The sequence below is a fragment of the Sus scrofa genome, chromosome 9, assembly GCF_054392235.1.
Source record: "Sus scrofa isolate SSC_HxYL_T2T_F1_AM1 chromosome 9, Sscrofa_HxYL_maternal_Yorkshire_Landrace_v2.0, whole genome shotgun sequence".
NCBI classification, from domain to species: Eukaryota; Metazoa; Chordata; class Mammalia; order Artiodactyla; family Suidae; genus Sus; species Sus scrofa.
The window spans coordinates 127,707,594-127,726,549 of NC_139391.1; the positions used below are offsets into that span (position 1 = coordinate 127,707,594).

The following is an 18,956-nucleotide window of genomic DNA, read 5'->3' on the forward strand; positions in this document are numbered from 1 at the left end:
TAGCTTGGAAATTTCCACTAATTCAAGCCTTGCGCACAATGCAGCGTGGGGGTTGAAAACTGAAATTACCTGGCTTGCTACCAAGCCTTTTTAATGGCAACATTCTCCAGTCTGTCTCCCAGTCTGACTAGGCCACAGGAGAAAACTGATGCCTGCTGTGTCACAAGCCTTGCTCTGTCAGTCAAACTTCCCCTCAGGGAAAGGGAATTCTCCACACACTAACTAAGGCATTCTGGGATGTGAAAGTCATAGGAAGCTCAAAAAGCCGTATCATAGAACTTTCTCTCCAGTGAATTTGTTGGATGAAAATTGTCGAGTATTTCTAATACATGGGCCTCAAAGATGGGGACCTTGCACCTGGAGGCATTTGCTTAGTAGAGCCAGGCTGTACCTGTCACGTTGCACTGGAGACCTTTAATGACCATGGCTCCCTTTTCTAACGTCATCAAGTCACCCGAATGCCTGCTGTATCTCAAATAGCATCTGATTCATAGAAACTGCCTTGGTAGGACATTCAACTCTGAATTGATTCTCGGATTTTGCCCCTAAAAACCTGAGCTAACCTAAAAGAAACAATTTTTAGTCAGTAGAATCTAAAATAACCTGAAATAGCAAGTTAAATAATTTCCCCCACTATCTAAGGAATTGGGGTTCAGTAATAAAAATGAATTTAGTTTTAAAAATTAGAAGGCATAGGGAGTTCCTGTTGTGGTGCAGCCAGAAATGAATCCAACTAGTATCCATGAGGATCAGGTTCGATCCCTGCCCTCACTCAGTGGGTTGGGGATCCCATGTTGCTGTGGCTGTGGTGTAGGCTGGCAGCTGTAGCTCTGATTCGACCCCTAGCCTGGGAATTTCCATACACCTTGGGTGCAATCATAAAAAAAAAAAAAAAAAGAAAAAGAAAAAAAAGGGTAAATTTTTTACATATCTAAGCTGTGTGTTTAATTTTGCACTGCTACATATATCAAGTAATAAAGATAAAAGACAGAAAAGGGTGACTAGAGTGCAGGAAAAACAATGCAATATAGTTAGTTGAGACCAAACAGAAAACTGGTATGCTGCATACCCTAAATGCCTTCGCAGTTAAAAAGTGGACCTCGGGTTTGGGTCTAATCTTCTCTGCAGCTGGAATAAAAAGAGAAGAACAATTAATCACAGGTGTCACATTTTCATAAAGTGAAAGGGCTCTGGAGAAGGTGTCCAGATGCCAAAGATGTAGAGATGGGAAGATGCTGAGTGACATAGTGGATGGATAACAATATGACGGGCATTGTTAGTTCACTCAACAGCTGTTAATAGAATGTGCGCAATGTGCTTACTTGCAGGTGGTGGGGGTGAAACAGTGAGGGAGACTCAGGCCCCGCCCTCACAGAGCTCATAGTCCCCATTGCCTTTGAGGGAACCGTTCCCTAGAGGTTTGTCAGCACAGCCTGGGGGCACAAGTCTTCAGAGCAATTCTGTGAAAAGAGGTTTTATCGGGGGATCAAATTCCTGTCAGTTGCATTTGTAGCTCATTAATCACCTGATCTGGTTTTTAAACTTGATAGGAGCCTCTATTAAACTGAAAAGGAATCCAGTTATTTGTTCCTTAAATGCTTATGAGCACTTGTTTGTGTCATACCATGGTAGACACCGAGAACATGAAGATGAATATCAGATGTGGTCAAGGCTTTCTAGAACCTTCCATGGCCCTGACGTTAACCCACCTAGGTGAATGAGTCAGAGTGATTGGGGGTGGGTGCTATTACAGAGGTGCCAACTGAGATTTCTGGAGATGTCTGATTCCTCCAGAAGGAGTCACCGAAGGGTCTCCTGAGAGGAGAAATTTGAGCAGAAGGATCAGGAATGATTTGAAGAACAAGAGTGAACACTTGGTACTTTGTCAGGAACTATTCCAAACGCTGTGTGTATGTATTGGATTAGCTCATTTTAATCCTCGCAGCTCTGCGAAGTAGGTCATATCAAGACTCCCCCCCCCCAACTCCCCATTTCATAAACGAGGAAACTGAGGCACAGGGAAGCTAAGCAACATGCTGTGGATCACCTGGCTGGGAAGTGATGTCGAGCCTGGAGCCCCTCATCTTTCTTGTCCCCTCTGGGTGACTTCTCTTGAGACCCTAGATGAGGCTGAGTTTGCTGGCTGCTTAGAACGTATCTTGTTGATGAATTATGGACTTACCAATGTAATTATTTATTTAATATCTGTTTTTCCTTGTAGACTGCAATCTCCATTGAGGCAAAATTACTGTGTGTGCATCTTTTTACTATTTAATTTCTAGTGCACAAGTTTGGCACACATAAGGCACTCAACAAATATTCATTGAGTGAGTGGATCCAGGGAAGGGCCTGAGTTGTATGAAGAATGCATGGTTAAAGCCCAAGGTGACAGGGAGGTGGGAGTTGGGTGTGGAAATATTTGGAACAAACCTACACATCATGCCTGCCACCTGTGTGGATACCTCTTTTGTTGTTGTTTGCTTTAATATAAACCTCAGCCTGGATTATCCACCCTTAAAGGTAAGCTGTTTATTTTTCTGGGGCAGAGACAAGAAACAGGGAAGAAGGTTGGACAGGGCCAGTTTGCATCTTAGACAGCGTTGGCCTACCAGATATTTCCTGAGCCAGGTTAAGGTCACAGAACCTGCAGGAACAGGTTTTCATATCTTTTAAAAATGTTTATTTAACTATAGTTGATTTATAATATCATGTTAGTTTCAGGTACACAGCAAAGTGATTCAGTTAAACATATGTATATATATATATATTTTTTTGTTTGTTTGTTTTGTTTTTTTTGCTATTTTTTTGGGCCGCTCCCGCGGCATATGAAGGTTCCCAGGCTAGGGGTTGAATCGGAGCTGTAGCCGCCAGCCTACGCCAGAGCCACAGCAATGCAGGATCTGAGCTGCATCTGCAACCTACACCACAGCTCACGGCAACGCCAGATCGTTAATCCACTGAGCAAGGGCAGGGACCGAACCCGCAACCTCATGGTTCCTAGTTGGATTCGTTAACCACTGCGCCACGACGGGAACTCCATATTTTCAGATTATTTTCCATCGTAGGATATTACAAGATATTGAATATAGTTCCCTGTGCCATATAGTAAATCCTTGTTGTTTATCAATTTTATAGATAATTGTATGCATTTATTAATCTCATACTCCTAATTTATCCATCCCCCTTGGCTTTCCCCTTTGGTGACTGTAAGTTTGTTTTCTTTGTGAGTCTGTTTCTTTTTTGTAAATAAGTTGATTTGCATTATTATTTTTTTTTAGAGTCCACATTGTTATGTCCTAATTCTCTTTTCCTCCCTCAGTCTCTAGGAGACAGAGGCAGAAAGGACCTCATGCTGGGAGGTGGCTTGTGACATGCCTCCCTTTGTCCCCTCCTTTCCCAACCATTTGGGGAAGGTCCCTCACAGCTTGGGGTGGGAGGGGATGGGAAGCGGTTCCTACCCCTGGCTTCTTTCTTGCTGTTTGTGGCAGGAGTGGCAGGAATGGGCCGCTCTCCCATCCTGTGACACCATGTCACTCTTCCTTTGCGTCCCGAGCTGCCTCCTACTTTCTATTTCCAGGGGAGGATGGCAGCAGAGTCTATATTTGGTGGGATGTTCTGCTTTTTTTTGGCACATTTGACTCAGTGAGGCTGTGTTAATTAGACAAGTTCAAGAGCCCTGAAACTGGTAACTGAAGTTTCGTGCCCTTTGCTACTTCTTTCCCTCCAGGGGCTGCCAGGGATAATGTGACTGTTTTGGGCTCAGTTCTTCCTGCCATTTGCATGATGAGGAGCTCAGCTTCTCTCTGGAAGAACTGGCTAAGGAAAGAATTTACTGTACAGTTCTTTGCTTTGAATGTTCTCACTAGTCCTCTGAGTCACATTAACTTATTTGTTCAGTGAATGGATGTTTATTGAGTGCCTGCTAGGTGAAGAGGTCTATAACAGTGTCTAAAAAAAGGAAGTAAATAGGGTTCCTATGAAAATCATGGACAGTGTTGCTGAGGTTGTTAAGAGGACATAGAAATTGAATGCTTTGAGAGTGATCAGGATAAGCTTCATGGGGAGATGGTGTTTGGATTAGACTTTTAAGGATGGATAGGATGTCAGAGTGGACTTGAGTGGAGGAGACCATAGAATGAAATTTCAGGTGGAGGTTATTGTGTGAACAAAGGTCAGGAGAAAGAGTACTTGGGGTCTGGCAAGAGGTCAGTATTCTTGGAGCAAATAGTTCATGTGATGGTAGTGGTGGCGGGGATGTGAACTTAGAGATGAGGGTTGGGGCTAGATGGGGGGAGTACTTTGGGGGTTACATGGGGAGCCATAGTTTTATATGGGATACATTAGGGTAAAACTTGGATTTTAGGAGACGTCTTCTAAAATAAGTATCTTTGGAGAATAAATTAAAGGGAGGAGAAATTAAAAGCAAGGAGACCAGTTCAATTCAAGTCAGTCATACTAGCTAACACTTAGACAATGCTTACTGTGTACCAGGAATTGTTTTTTGCATTTCACAATTTTTTTTTTGGTCTTTTTGTCTTTTAGGGCTATACCTGTGGCATATGGAGGTCCCCAGGATAGGGGTCCAATCGGAGCTGTAGCTGCTGGCCTATACCACAGCCACAACAACTCGAGATCCGAGTGGCATCTGTCACCTACACCACAGCTCACGGCAATGCCATATCCTTCACCCTCTGAACGAGGCCAGGGATTGAGCCTGTGTCCTCATGGATGCTTGTCAAGTTTGCTAACTGTTGAGCCACGACGGGAACTCCACATTTCACAATTATTAAGGCATTTACTCTTCACAACAATACTCTGTTTGATGCTGTTGTCTCTGGGTTATACGTAAGAACACGAAAGTGTAAGCAAGTTAAGTGACTTGCCTATGGTCATATGGCCAGTGAGTTGCGGAACCAGTATGAACTCAGGCAGTCTGGCTCTTGTATTATATATGCTTAATACCGCACTATGTATTTTCCCTAGATTTGTTGAACCCCAGCAATGCTCAAGGAGCTGTTAGCAATATAAAAATGTAAGTAAAACACACATAGTTTCATCCTTCATTTCTTAGTTAAGAGATAATTATTTCTATAGTTCAAATGAAAATTAAATCTTGAACTGTGACGATGGTAATAGAAAAAAGGAATAATGGACAGAATTTGGTGATGTTATTTGCTGTGGAGTTTAAGGACACTTGTAATTTGCAATCTTGGGCTGGCTCTTCAATTTATTCATTTGTAATATGGGTATAGTAATAATGACAGAAATTTTGCTTTTGGTCAAGATGAAGTAAAGGGACCATATTTAACCTACCACTTGAAATACCAAAAATTCAGACACAGTATGTGAAATAATGGTTTGCGAGACATTGGGCATCAGCATAAAAATTTAGTAGGGCCTGAGGAATGAGAAACATAAGAAGTGAACTCTTTCATTGTCCCAGCTTACTATCTTTTTTTTTTTTTTTTTTTTTTTTTTTTTTTTTTTTTTTTTTTTTTTTGTCTTTTTTTTTTGCCATTTCTTGGGCCGCTCTCGCGGCATATGGAGGTTCCCAGGCTAGGGGTCTAATCGGAGCTGTAGCTGCCAGCCTACGCCAGAGCCACAGCAACGCAGGATCCGAGCCGCGTCTGCGACCTACACCACAGCTCACAGCAACGCCGAAACCTTGACCCACTGAGCAAGGGCAGGGATCGAACCCGCAACCTCATGGTTCCTAGTCGGATTCGTTAACCACTGCGCCACGACGGGAACTCCCCAGCTTACTATCTTGAGAGTTTCCAGGCCAAACGCTGGGAAGGGAAACCTTGGTAGATCCCAGAAAACTCCCTGAGTTGAAGAGACAGAATTGAGAGTCCAGGGAGACCAAAGTAGTTAGAGTTGTCAGGACAGAATTACAGAGAAGAGAGAGTTGCAAAGAGACAGGACTCTAGGCATTTCTAGAGAATCTCTTTTGAGTCTTTAGCTGAGTACTCTTGAGTGCATGTGTATGAAGAAATAACCCAAGGCTAGGGAAAGAACCACCTGAAAGGATCAGAGGTAACAGTGACCAGCGCTCACACAGGGCCAGAAATGGTACCTATACTCAACAGCCAGACTGGAAACCTTAAGATTTGAGGGCACTGGGGAAAGCACACAGAAAAGGTGTCTTCAATCGTGGGGAATAATAAACTCTAAATAAAACACTACTTTGGTTCTGCATAACAAATTTCAAAGGAAGTCACAAAAGGATTGAACAGTTTCCAAAGAAAGTGCATCCCAGGAGAAAACTCACAGATATTCATGGTTAATTTTGTTCAGCATCCAATAAGGTAAAGTTTCCAATGCTAGCTATCCAATCAAAAATTACCAGGCATGCAAAGAAGCAAGAAAATATAACCCACAGTGAGATAAATTTATAAACTAAAACTGACCCACAACGGATCCAGATGTTAGAATTAGGAGACAAAGCCATTAAAAATAGTTATAACTGTATTCAATATGTTCAAAAAGTTAAGTTGAAACATGGAAGATATAAAAATCCATCTTTTAAAGATGAGAATTACAATGTGTGAGATAAAAATATGCTGCATGTTAGTGGTAAGTTAGACTTTGCAGAAGGAAAGTTTAGTGAACTTGAAGTTGTAGCGATAGAACATATCCAAAGTGAAACACGGGAATGAAAGAGAATTTTTTAAAAAAGAACAGACCATCTGTAAGTTGTGGAGAACTTCAAGTGGCCTCATGTACATGTGACTAGCATTTACAAAGGAGAGGAGAGCAGAAGGGGCAGAAAAATATTTGAAGAAATAATAGGTGAAATTTCCAAATTTGATGAAAACAATAAATTCACAAATCCAAGAAGCTCCCAAACTCTAAGCACAAGGAACCTGAAGAAAACTATGACAAGGCACGCCATAATCAAATTGTTCAAAACTGTTGATAAAGAGAAAATATGAAAAGATACCAGAGAAAAAAGACACATTATGTAGAGAAGAAGCAAGATAAGGATGATAGCAGATTTCTTTTCAAAGCAATATAGATGAAAGATTGTGGAATATCATTGAAAGAAAAGTATCACCATCAACTGAGAAGTTATGTCCAGAGAGAGTATCTTTCAAAAATGAAGGACAAATAAAGACTTTTTCAGACATACAAAAGCTGAAAAAAATTATCCCAGCAGAATCACACTATAAGAAATGTTAACGGGGATTCTTCAAGCAGAAGGAATAGGATACCAGGTGTAATTCTGGACCTACATGAAGGAGTGAAGAACACCAGAAATGATATCTACATGGATAAACATACAAGATTTTAAAACTTATTATTTAAATATCTTTAAAAGAAAATAAAGTCTTTAAACAAAAGTAATAACAGTGAAGTGGTAGTTTATAATATATGTAAAAATCAAAGTCACAACAACACCAGAACAGAAATTGGGAAGGGAGAAATGGAAATATATTATTGTCTGGTTCTTATGCTATCATTTGAGGATAGACTGTCCCAAGGTAATATGTTCACTATAAATCTTTTTTTTATTTTTTGTCTTTTTTTGTCTTTTTTTTTTTGTTGTTGTTGTTGTTGTTGCTATTTCTTGGGCCGCTCCCGCGGCATATGGAGGTTCCCAGGCTAGGGGTTGAATCGGAGCTGTAGCCACCGGCCTACACCAGAGCCACAGCAACGCGGGATCCGAGCCGTGTCTGCAACCTACACTACAGCTCACGGCAACGCCGGATCCTCAACCCACTGAGCAAGGGCAGGGACCGAACCCGCAACCTCATGGTTCCTAGTCGGATTCGTTAACCACTGTGCCACGACGGGAACTCCCTGTTCACTATAAATCTTAAAGAAACCCCTAGAGTAACAAATATGTGTACTATAAATGTGTACTATAAATGTGTACTATATAGGTGTAATAACAAATATGTGTGTGTGTGTATATATGTATATATAGTAACAAATGTGTACTATAAATGTGTACTATATATGTATAGTGACAAATATGTGTATATATATAGTAACAAATATGTGTACTAACTATGTGTTCTATAAATCTTAAAGAAGCCCCTAGAGTAACAAATCACAGAGTTATAGATAATAAGCTAATTATGGAAATAAAACAGGAGTTCCTGTCGTGGCGCAGTGGTTAACGAATCTGACTAGGAACCATAAGGTTGCAGGTTTGATCCCTGGCCTTGCTCAGTGGGTTAAGGATCCGGCGTTGCTGTGAGCTGTGGTGTAGGTCACAGACACAGCTCGGATCCCACGTTGCTGTGGCTCTGGCATAGGCCCGTGGCTACAGCTCCGATTAGACCCCTAGCCTGGGACTCTCCATGTGCCGCAGGAGCGGCCCTAGAAAAGGTTGAAAAGACCAAAAAAAAAAAAAAAAAAAAAAAAAGGAAATAAAACAGAATCATATAAAATATTCAGTTTATCTGAAAGAAAGCAGAAAAAGGAAAAAAGAGTCAGAGGACAGATGGGACAAATAGAAAATAAAAACAAGACAATAGATATAAACCCAACTGTATCAATAAACACTCCAATTAAAAGACAGTTGCTGTCAGACTGGATGAGAAGGCAAGACCTAACCGCGTATTTCCTATGAGAAATCCGCTGAATATAAAGACACAAACTTGATGGGCTTGAACACTTATAAGAGAAAATAAAGTTCTCAAATCAATGACTTCAGCTTTCATCTTAAACTAGAAAAAGAAGAGCAAGGTAAACCCAAAGTAAGTAGAAGAAAATAATTAATAATGATCAGAGCAGAAATCAATTACTCTAAAAACAGAAAAATATAGAAACAAATTAATGAAACTGAAAGCTAGTTCTTTTGAGAAGGTCAGTAAAATTGATAAACCTCTAGCCAGACTCATCAGGAAAAAATGAAAAAAGATATAAACTACTAGTATCAGGAATGAGAAAGGTGACATCATTATAGATGCTGCATGGTATTAAAAGGATAATAAGGGTAATATTATGAACTTTCTGCCAATAAATTCAACAACTTAGATAAAAATGACAAATTCCTTGAAAGATACAAACTACTGAGCTAATTTTAAAAGAAATAGGTAACATGATTAGCTGCACAGATATTAAAAATATAATATTTGGTCAAAAATGTTTCCACAAAGATAACTCCAGGCCCAAATAATTTCACTGGTGCAGCCTACCAAAGGTTTAAATATGAATTCCATACAAATTTTTCCAGAAGATTGAAGAGGAAGGATTACTTCCCAACTCATTTTATGAAGCAAGAATTACACTGATACCAAAACCAGACAAAGACATCACAAGAGAAGAAAGCTGCAAACCAGTATCCTTCATGGATGTAGTTGCAAAAATTCTGAACAAACGTTTGGCAAACTGAATCCAAATCTTTGGCAAATGAGCACATGATAATATGGTGAACATCATCAATCATTAGGGAAAGGCAGATTACAGCTTGAGAATAGGAAAGAACTGGAACTCTTAAGTGCTGGTGGTGTGAATTTGAAGTGGTATGCCACACTGTAAAGTCATTGAGCAGCTTTTTAATAAGTTAAACATATATCTATACTATGACACAGCTGTTCCACCCCTAGTTTTTACCCAAGAGGAATGAAAGCATATATCCATATAATGACTTGCATACAGATGTTCACTGAAGCTTTATTTGTAATAGCCCCAAACAGGAAACCCCAAATATTCATCACTAGATGAATGGACAAATTGGTACATTCATACAATGGAATACTACTCAGTAATAAAAAGGAAATATTGATACAAGCTATAACATAACATGGGATGAATCTCAAAGCAGTCATGCTGCGTGAAAGAAGCCAGACAAAAATGAGTAAATAAGGTATGATTTCATTTATGTAAAATTCTAGGAAATGCACACTAATGTAGAGAAAACAGATCAGTTGTTTACTGGAGAGGGTGGAAAAGTGGGGAGGAGTGAGGGAGAGGTTACCAAAGGGCACAAGGAAGCATTTGGAATAATGGATATATTCACTACCTTGATTTTGGTGATGGCTTCTTATTTATTCAATTCAATAAAGCTATTAAAAATAATAATGACCACCTAAATGATTAAGAAGATGACATGTGAAAGCCCCGTGTATACTGTACAACACTGTAGAAAAGTTGGTTATTGATTACCTATTGGGAATTAATTACAGATGACTGTGTGATTATAGGCTTAGGAAACTGGAAGGGTAGGAGTAACAGAAATAGGGAGAAAGGAAAAGGAACTTGTTTGCAAAATACAGTGATCTCTGTTTTCCAAAATGTCTTGGAGCGAGCATGAAATATGGAGTTGCAGCTGCAGAGAGGTGATGCTGCCACAAATATGTGCAAAAGGGCTCAGAGCTGAGAGCTGGAGGCAGGAGAAGGGAGGAGATAGCTGGAAAGACAGCATGAGGAGGGAGGAGTAGAAGTCTGAGGACACCCCCAGAAAATTTTATAACAGCACCCGGGCAGCTGGGGGCACTGTTGGGGATATGGTGATTAAAGGTCATCTGAGGGAGTTCCCGTCGTGGCTCAGTGGTTAATGAATCCGACTAGAAACCATGAGGTTGTGGGTTCGATCCCTGGCCTTGCTCAGTGGGTTAATGATCCAGCGTTGCCATGAGCTGTGGTGTAGGTTGCAGACTTGGCTCGGATCCCGCGTGGCTGTGGCTGTGGTGTATGCTGGCAGCTGCAGCTCCAATTTGACCCCTAGCCTGGGAACCTCTATATGCCATGGGAGCAGCCCTAGAAAAGGCAAAAAGACCAAAAAAAAAAGGTCATCTGAAATGGTGACATTTGAACTGAGCCAGCCATGTGGAGGGCAAAAAGAAGAATGTTCCAGACTGAGGGGCAGCAACTGCAGAGGCCTGGAGATGGGAAAGACCTTGATATGTTCTAGAAGCTGTTTTTGGAGACCAGTGTGGCTAGAATTGGTCAGGAGAAAGGAAGGTATGATAAGACTAGGTTGGGCTGAGAGGCTGCAGTGATTTTTCCCTCAGGAACACCCCCTGGCTTATTTCTCTTATGACATTGTGTTATCTTTTGATCACCTTCATTCATTTTGCCCACCTACTACCCCGCACCTCTCACCCCTCCCCCTCCTTTAGCAATCACCAATCTGTTCTTTATGAGTTCATTTTTTTTTAGATTTCACGTATAAGTTCATATAGTGTTTGCTTTTCTGTCTTATTTCATTTGGCATAATGCCCTCAAATTCCATCCATGTTGTTGCAAATGGCAGAATGTCCTTCTTTTTATGGCTGAATAATATTCGTGTGTGTGTGTGTGTGTGTGTATCACATCTTATTATCCATTCATCCATATTATTATAAATTAATAAAATTATAATAAAAATGGCAGAAGCAAAAAATAAGGAGAGGATTCTAAAGGCAGTGAGAGAAAAACAGAGTTAATTACAAGGGAATTCCCATAAGGCTATCTCATCTCTTCCCTTGGCTTCACTTTTTTTTTAAATGGCTGCACCTGTGGCATGTGGCAGTTCCTGGGCCTGGAATCAAATCTGTGCCTCCACAAAGACTTGAGTCGCTTCAGTTGGATTCTTAACCCACTTCACCACAGTGGGAACTCCAGAGGGTTCCCTTTTCTCCATGCCCTTTGCAGCATTTGTTATTTGTAGACTTATTAATGATGGCTATTCTGACTGGTGTTAGGTGGTACCTCATTGTAGTTTTGATTTGTATTTCTCTAATAATTAGTGATGCTGAGCATCTTTTCATGTGCCTACTGGCCATCCCTGTGTCTTCTTTGGAGAAATGTCTGTCTAGGTCTTCTGCCCATTTTTTGATTGGGTTGTTTGTTTTTTGTTGCTGAGTTGTATAAGTTGTTTGTATATTTTAGATAATAAGCCCCTTTTGGTTGTATCATTTGCAAATATTTTCTCTAATTCTGTAGGTTATTTTTTCATTTTGTTTATGGTTTCCTTTACTGTGCAAAAAGCTTGTGTTTGATTAAGTCTCATTTAAAAAATTTTTAAAAAATTTTTATTGCCTTGAGAGGCTGACCTAATGAAACATTGGTATGGTTATGTCAGAGAATGTTTTGCCTATGTTCTCTTCTAGCAGTTTTAAGGTGTTATGTCTTATGTTTAAGTCTTTAGGCCACTTTGAGTTTATTTTTCTGCATGGTTTGAGGGCATATTCTGATTTCATTGATTTACATGCAGCTGTCGAATTTTCCCAGCACCACTTGCTGAAGACACTGTATTTTTCCCATTATATATTCTTGTCTATATTATCAAAGATTAACTGACCATAGGTATGTGGGTTTATTTCTGGGTTCTCTATTCTGTTCCATTAATCCATATGTCTGGTTTTTTTGGTAGCAATACCACACTGTTTTGATTACTGTAGCTTTGTAATATTGTCTAAAGTCTGGGAGAGTTATGCCTCCTGACTTGTTTTTTCCCTCAGTATTGCTTTGAGATTTCTGTTTTTTTTTTATGGCTCCATCTAAATTTTAGGATTATTTGTTCTAGTTCTATCATGAGTAATTTGATAGGGGTTACATTAAATGTGTAGATTGCTTTGGATAGTCTGACCATTTTATTTAATTTAATTTATTTATTTATTTTGTCTTTTTGCCATTTCTAGGGCTGCTCCCATGGCATATGGACGTTCCCAGGCTAAGGGTCTGATCGGAGCTGTAGCCACTGGCTTACACCAGGGAGTATGGCCATTTTAATAAAGTTAATTCTTCCAATCCAAGAGCATGGAATATCTTTTCCATTTTTTTGAATCCTCTTAATTTCCTTGATTAATGTTTTATAGTTCTTGGTGTACAAGTCTTTCACTTCCTTGGTCAGGTTTATTCCTAGACATTTTATTATTTTTGGTGTGATTTTTTAAAAAGTTTTTTTTTAACATTCCTTTTCTAACATTTCAGTGTTTATATAAAAATGCAACCAATTTCTGGATATTAATCTTGTATCCTGATACTTTGCTGAATTTGTTTATCAGATCAAGTATTTTTTGGTGTGGAGTCCTTAGGGTTTTCTACATGTAGTGTCATGCCATCTGCATATAGTAGCAGTTTTACCTCTCTGCTTCCAATTTGGATGACTTTTATTTCTTTCCCTTGTCTGATTGCTGTGGCCAGGACTTCCAATACTATGTTGAATGAAAGTGGTGAGTGTGAGCATCCTTGTCTTGTTCTCGATTTTAGTGGGAAAGCTTTCATCTTTTCTTCATTAAGTATTATATTGGCTGTGTGTTTGGCATATGGCTTTTATTATGTTGAGTTATGTTCCTTCTATACCCGCTTTGCTAAGAATTTTTTTATCATGAATGGATGTTGAATTTTGTCAAGTTTTTTTTTTTTTTTTTTGCTGCATCTTTTGAGACGATCATGTGGTTTTTGACTTTTCTTTTGTTAATGTGGTGTGTTCCATTGATTGATTTGCATATGTTGAACCATCCTTGTGAACTTGGGATTAATCTCATTTCATCATGGTGTATGATCTTTTTTATGCGGTGTTGGATTCAGTTGGCTAAAATTTTGTTGAGAAATTTTACAACCATATTCATCAAAGATATTGGCCTATAATTTTCTTTTTTGGTGGTATCTTTGTTTGCTTTGGTATTAGGATGATGGTGGCTTCATAGAATGTCTTTGGGAGTGTTCCTTCCTCTTCAACCTTTGGAAGAGTTTAAGAAGGATGGGTATAAGATGTTTTGTAGAATTCTCCTGTGAAGCCATCTAGTCCTGGGCTTTTTTTTTTGCAGGGATTTTTTAAAAATTACATATTCAATTTCACTGCTAGTAATTGGTCTGTTCAAATTATCTATTTCTTTTTGATTCAGTTTTGGTGGGTTATATGTTTCTAGAAAGTTGTCCATTTCTTGTTCTCAAATGTGTTGGCATATAATTGTTCATACTATTTTCTCTACTTTTTTTTTTCTATTTCTGCAGTATCAGTTGAGATTTATTCTTTTTCATTTCTCATTTTGTTTATTTGGGTTCTCTCTCTTTTCTTCTTGGTGAGCCTGGCCAGAGGTTTGTTAATTTTGTTTACCCTTTTGAAGAACCTGCTCTTGGCTTTATTGATTTATTGATCCAGCATTTCTGTGGCTGTGGTGTAGGCCAGCAGCTGCAGCTCTAATTCAACCCCTAGCCTGGGGATTTCCATATGCCACAGGTGCAGCCCTGAAAAGCCAAAAAAAAAAAAAAAGAGTCTAGGAGTTCCTGTTGTGGTTAAGGATCCAGTGTTGTCTCTGTGAGGATGTGGGTTCAATCTTTGTCTCACTCAGTGGGTTAAAGATCCAGCATTGCCATAAGCTGTAGTGTAGGTTACAGATGTGGCTCAGATCTGGTATTGTCATGGCTGTAGTATAGGCCCCAGCTGCAGCTCCAATTTGACCCCTTGCCCAGGTACTTCCATATGCCACAGGTACAGCTACAAAATAAAAAAAAAATTTAAAGAGTCTAGATTTTCTTACCCTGCTTCCCCACATTTTATGATTTTGATGTCTTTTTTTTTTAAACATCTTCATGTTTATCCTTTACCTGTTCCTTGTGTTTATCATCACTTTAATAAATAGTTTTTTTTTCTTTTTGATCTGTACACTGGCTTATGTAAGGGATTACTTTCCAATTGTGATTTCCTATATCCTATATCTTATTTAGAGGAGACCTTTCAGTTTTTCTTTTAGGATAGGTTTTGTATTACTATATTCTTTTGGTTTTTGCTTGTGTGAGAAAGTCTTTATTTCTCCTTATATTTTAAATAATAACCTTTCTGAGTAATGTATTCTACCTTGAAGATTTTTCCCTTTTAGAACTTTGAAGTTATCTTGCCACTCCCTGCTGGCTTGAAGCATTTCTGTAGAGAAATCAGCTAATAGATTTATGGGTGTTCCCTTATAATTAACTCCGCTTTCTCTTACTGCCTTTAGAAGCCTCTCCTTACCTTTCACTTCTGCCATTTTTTTAATGTGTCTCGGTGTATGTATGTTTGGGTTCCTCTTATTTGGGACCGTCTTGCTTCTTTTATCTGAATATCTGTTTCCTTTTTTAGATTTGGGAAATTTTTAGCTGTAATTTTCTAAAATACATTTTCAAACCCCTTTTCTCTTTCTGAGATCCCTGTTATATGTAGATTGGCATGCTTTATATTATTTCATATATCTCTTACATAGCTTTATTTTTTTTTTAAATTTGGCTTTCTGTCTGCTGTACTGATTGGTTTGGGTGATTTCCATTATTCTATCTTCCTAGTCACTAATTTGTTAGTGAATTATTCATTCTGCTCTTCATTGCCTTTTGTATCAGCAAGTGAATTTTCTGATTTTTCTTGGCTCCTCCTTATAATTTCTAGTTCCTTTTTACAGTAATCTCCATCACTGCTAATAGCTGTTCTTGACTCTTACAGTATTTTCATTACCTCCTTTTTGAAGTTGGTGTCTGTTAGACTGCAGAGATCTGTTTCATTGTTTGCTCCTTTATAGGACTTCTCCTGTTCTTTTAAATGGGAATGGTTCCTGTGCTTCTTAATTTTGCTTATATTTTTCTTACTCTGTGAGTTTAGGGAAAACAATTATCTACTGTAATCTTGGAGGGCTGTTTACATGTGGAAGCATCCCTGGGTACCTTGTATGGGTTTACTATTTTTTTTTTTTTTTTTGCGTGAGAACTGCTTTTTGTTTAGTTGCTTGCTGTCTCTTTCTTCAGTGTGGGCAGGCCATTGTCCCCTTGATAAGGCGTATGCAGCTGCATGGCCCACCTTTACTTCCAGGGAGGTGGGGGCAATGGGCATTGCCTGCAGGAGGCACCTGATCACCAGTCCCTTGGCAGTGGTGGCAACTCAGGGGAAGTTTGAGGGCAGTGGGCTGCACCTGGTTGCAGGGCCTTCAGCAATGGCACAGCTCCCCCAGGGATGTTGAGGTGGCATTCAGTAATGAGACCCTTGGCAGCATCAGTGATGGGGTATGTGGGTTCCCAGGGAGGAGGGGGTGATGGGCAAGTGCCTGGCTGCAGGCTGCTCAGAAGTGGTGGCCGTGGCAGGCTGTGGTGCCTTTAGCAGGGGCAACAGTGGGGCATGTGTTCCCAGGGAAGTAGGGGCAGTGGGCCACAACCAGTCACAGGGTCCTCCACAGTGGTGTCAGTCCCCAGGGTGTTGGGAGCAGTAGGCAGTGGTGGTCCAAACCCAGCTCTGGAGTCTGAGATGGCTTTGGTGGCTTGTACCCACCCTGCAGCCCATAGAGGAGGTGCCCTACTGCCTGAGAGCCTGTGCATGCAGAGAAAGAATTTCCCATGACAGTCCCATCCCCACCCCCTCACCGTCCCTGGTGCATTACTTCTGTGGCAGGCCCAAGACTCCTCCTGCACTGCCTCTGCTATGATGCACCACTCTTTAGTCCTCTTCCCAAAGTGACTTCTAAGGCCAAACCTAAGCACAGAGCCCCCAACCTGAGTGTCCATAATATCAGAGGTCTGTGTGGCACTCTCTCTGCTTTGCTTCTCCTCAGATTGGCTGCTGTGCATTTTTCTGAGGCTTTCAGGCTCCTCATCAGTTAGGTGGTCTTCCAGGGTGTGGATTCCTTTCCTTTTTCACAGCTCCCTCCTAACAGTGTTGGTCCCATCCTGATTCCTTTCTCTCTCTCCATCTCTCTCTCTCTCTCTCTTCCTTTTGTCCTAACCATTTATGTGCAGGTTTTCTTGCCCATTTTGGATGTCTGAGGTTTTTTGTCAATAGATGTTCTGTGAGAATCACTCTATATGTAGATTTTTAAAAAATGTATTTGTGGGAGAAGGTAAGCTTCACGTTCTAGTCCTCTGCCATCTTGATTCCAGCCCTTATTTTTAATTTTTTGAGGAAACTTTGTACTGTTTTCCATAGTGGTTCCATCAGCTTATATTCCTACCAACAGTGTACAGGGTTCCCTTTTCTCCACAGGGTTGCCAACACTTGCTATTGATCTTTTGATTCTAGCTATTTTTTAACAGATGTGAGCTGATATTTTATTGTGAGGTTGATTTGCATTTCCCTGGTGATTAGTGATACTGAACAAGCATCTTTTCCTAAACCTGTTGACTGTTTGTATGTTTCCTTTGAAAAACATCTATTCAGATCCTCCGCCCATTTTTAAATTGGATTTTGGGCTTTCTTTCTGTATAGAATCGTATGATGTGTGTGTGTGTGTGTGTGTGTGTGTGTGTATCGTATATATATCATAATAGCCCCTTTCTCCCATTCAGTAGGTTTTTTCATTTAGTTGATGGTTCCCTTTGCTGTGCAGAAGTTTTTTAATTTGATGTAGTTTATTTTGTTTATTTTTGTTTTTGTTGCCTCTCCTGAGAATACTGATTCAGATATTTCCATATCAGATATAAATGATGGGGTAGGGGTGGGGGGCAAAGGAAATAGAGGGCACAAATGGTGCAGTTGGGAGTGCTTAGAGCTAGGACAGTGTGTGTGTGGTGAAATGCCTCAGAACTATGACTCTGACCATGAGCCTGACCACTGTCTTAACTCTTTCTTGTTTAAAATTTAAAATAGCCTGTGGGGAGATAGTCTTCTTTTAGGTCAGCAGTCTGACTTTACTATAGAACTCAGTTGGGAAATTAGTTTTTCGTTTTAGGAATTTCTAGAAAGTATCTGTGGCAGTAACTGGCAAATGGTCATTAAACCCATTTCCTCTTCCTTCTGGGTACATAGCTTGACTATGTTCCTCTGTCCCCCTCACAGTTTTGTGTGGCTGGCTGACTGAGCGCTGGCTGGTGGAATATGAGCAAAAGTGGTGTGTGACACCTCCAGGCCTGGCCCTGAAAACCCCTGCATCATCATCTGAGCTCCTTCTCTTTTTTGCCAGCTGGTTGAATGCCAGAGACCCAGTGGAAAAGCAGCACCATTCGCTGGAACTTCCTACAATGATGAGTGTTCTAACTCTCTGCCGTCCAACATGGTAGCCGTATGCTTACTGAGCATTTGAAGTGCAGTTAGTGTGACTGAGGGGCTTAATTTTTTATTTTATTTACTTGTAATTAATTTAAATAACCACAGATGGCTATGGCCACCACACTGGATAGCATAGCATTTGATGGAAGGAATCTGGTCCCTGAGTGACTGGGTGGAGCAGAGTTCTCACCTGCCTGCATTGCCCGGTGACGTGCATGAGAAAAAAATATTTATTGTGTTGAGATACTGAGATACAATATCTATTCTATAAAATGAGGGACACCTGCTGATTCACCTACACTAAAAATTCATATAGTATGCATCTTCAGCTGGTCAGCTATGTGGCTGGATAAACCCAATATCTAGTATCAAACCTGATTATCTAGTATCATTCTTAAATGGACAATCCAGTCTCCTTTCACCTCTCCTGAGCTCCCAATCTTGCCCCACCCTGTTTTATTGGGGGAAAAATGGAGCCCAGGAGGCAAACACTGCCTCCTTTTCCCACACAGGGTAGCTGACATTGCTCCACCCCAGCTTCCTGTGTGGGCTCCAGCAAGTCCTATCGCTCTTCTGGTTTTTGCTTCCTCACTTACAAAATGGTGGTTTCTGGGTTTGCTTTTTTATTTTTCCCTAAAATGCTTCTTTTAAATATGTGCTCTCACATGGATGAATATACAAAATGTACTCCATTCAAACCATAGAATATCATTCAGCCTTAAAAAGGAAGGGAGGAACTCTGATTCATGCTACACATGGGTGGACCCTGAAGAGCTAAGCTCCATGAAATAAGCCCAGCATAGAAGGTCAAATCCTGTGTGGTTTGTGTGGTTCTAGGTAAGAGGTGCTATATTGTCTAATCCACATGGCAGAGAGTAGACTAGAGGTTCTTAGGGCTCGGGAGGGGAGTTTCCATTTTTGTTTAGAGTTTCAGTCTGAGATATTGGGCATGTCTGGAAATAGATAGTGTGATGGTTGCATAGCACTAAGTGTACCTAATACCCATGATTTAGAAAATTTATTTATTTTAATTAATTAATTAATTAATTGTCCCACTGCATATGGAGTTCCTGGA

The 18,956-nt window shown here is 40.1% G+C and overlaps 1 protein-coding gene across 15 annotated transcripts in view; it reads left to right on the forward strand.

Annotated features, from left to right (window-relative positions):
- The window catches only part of CACNA1E (calcium voltage-gated channel subunit alpha1 E), a 607,618-nt gene that overhangs the window by 173,195 nt on the left and 415,467 nt on the right, over positions 1-18,956 (forward strand). For 2 of the 15 annotated variants that reach the window (XM_084977828.1, XM_084977834.1), the window contains one exon: positions 4,984-5,032. The exons of the other annotated variants lie outside the window; for them this stretch is intronic. The gene's annotated coding sequence lies outside the window, so the exon portion shown is untranslated. The remainder of the gene's footprint in view (positions 1-4,983; positions 5,033-18,956) is intronic. 15 annotated transcript variants of the gene reach the window in all.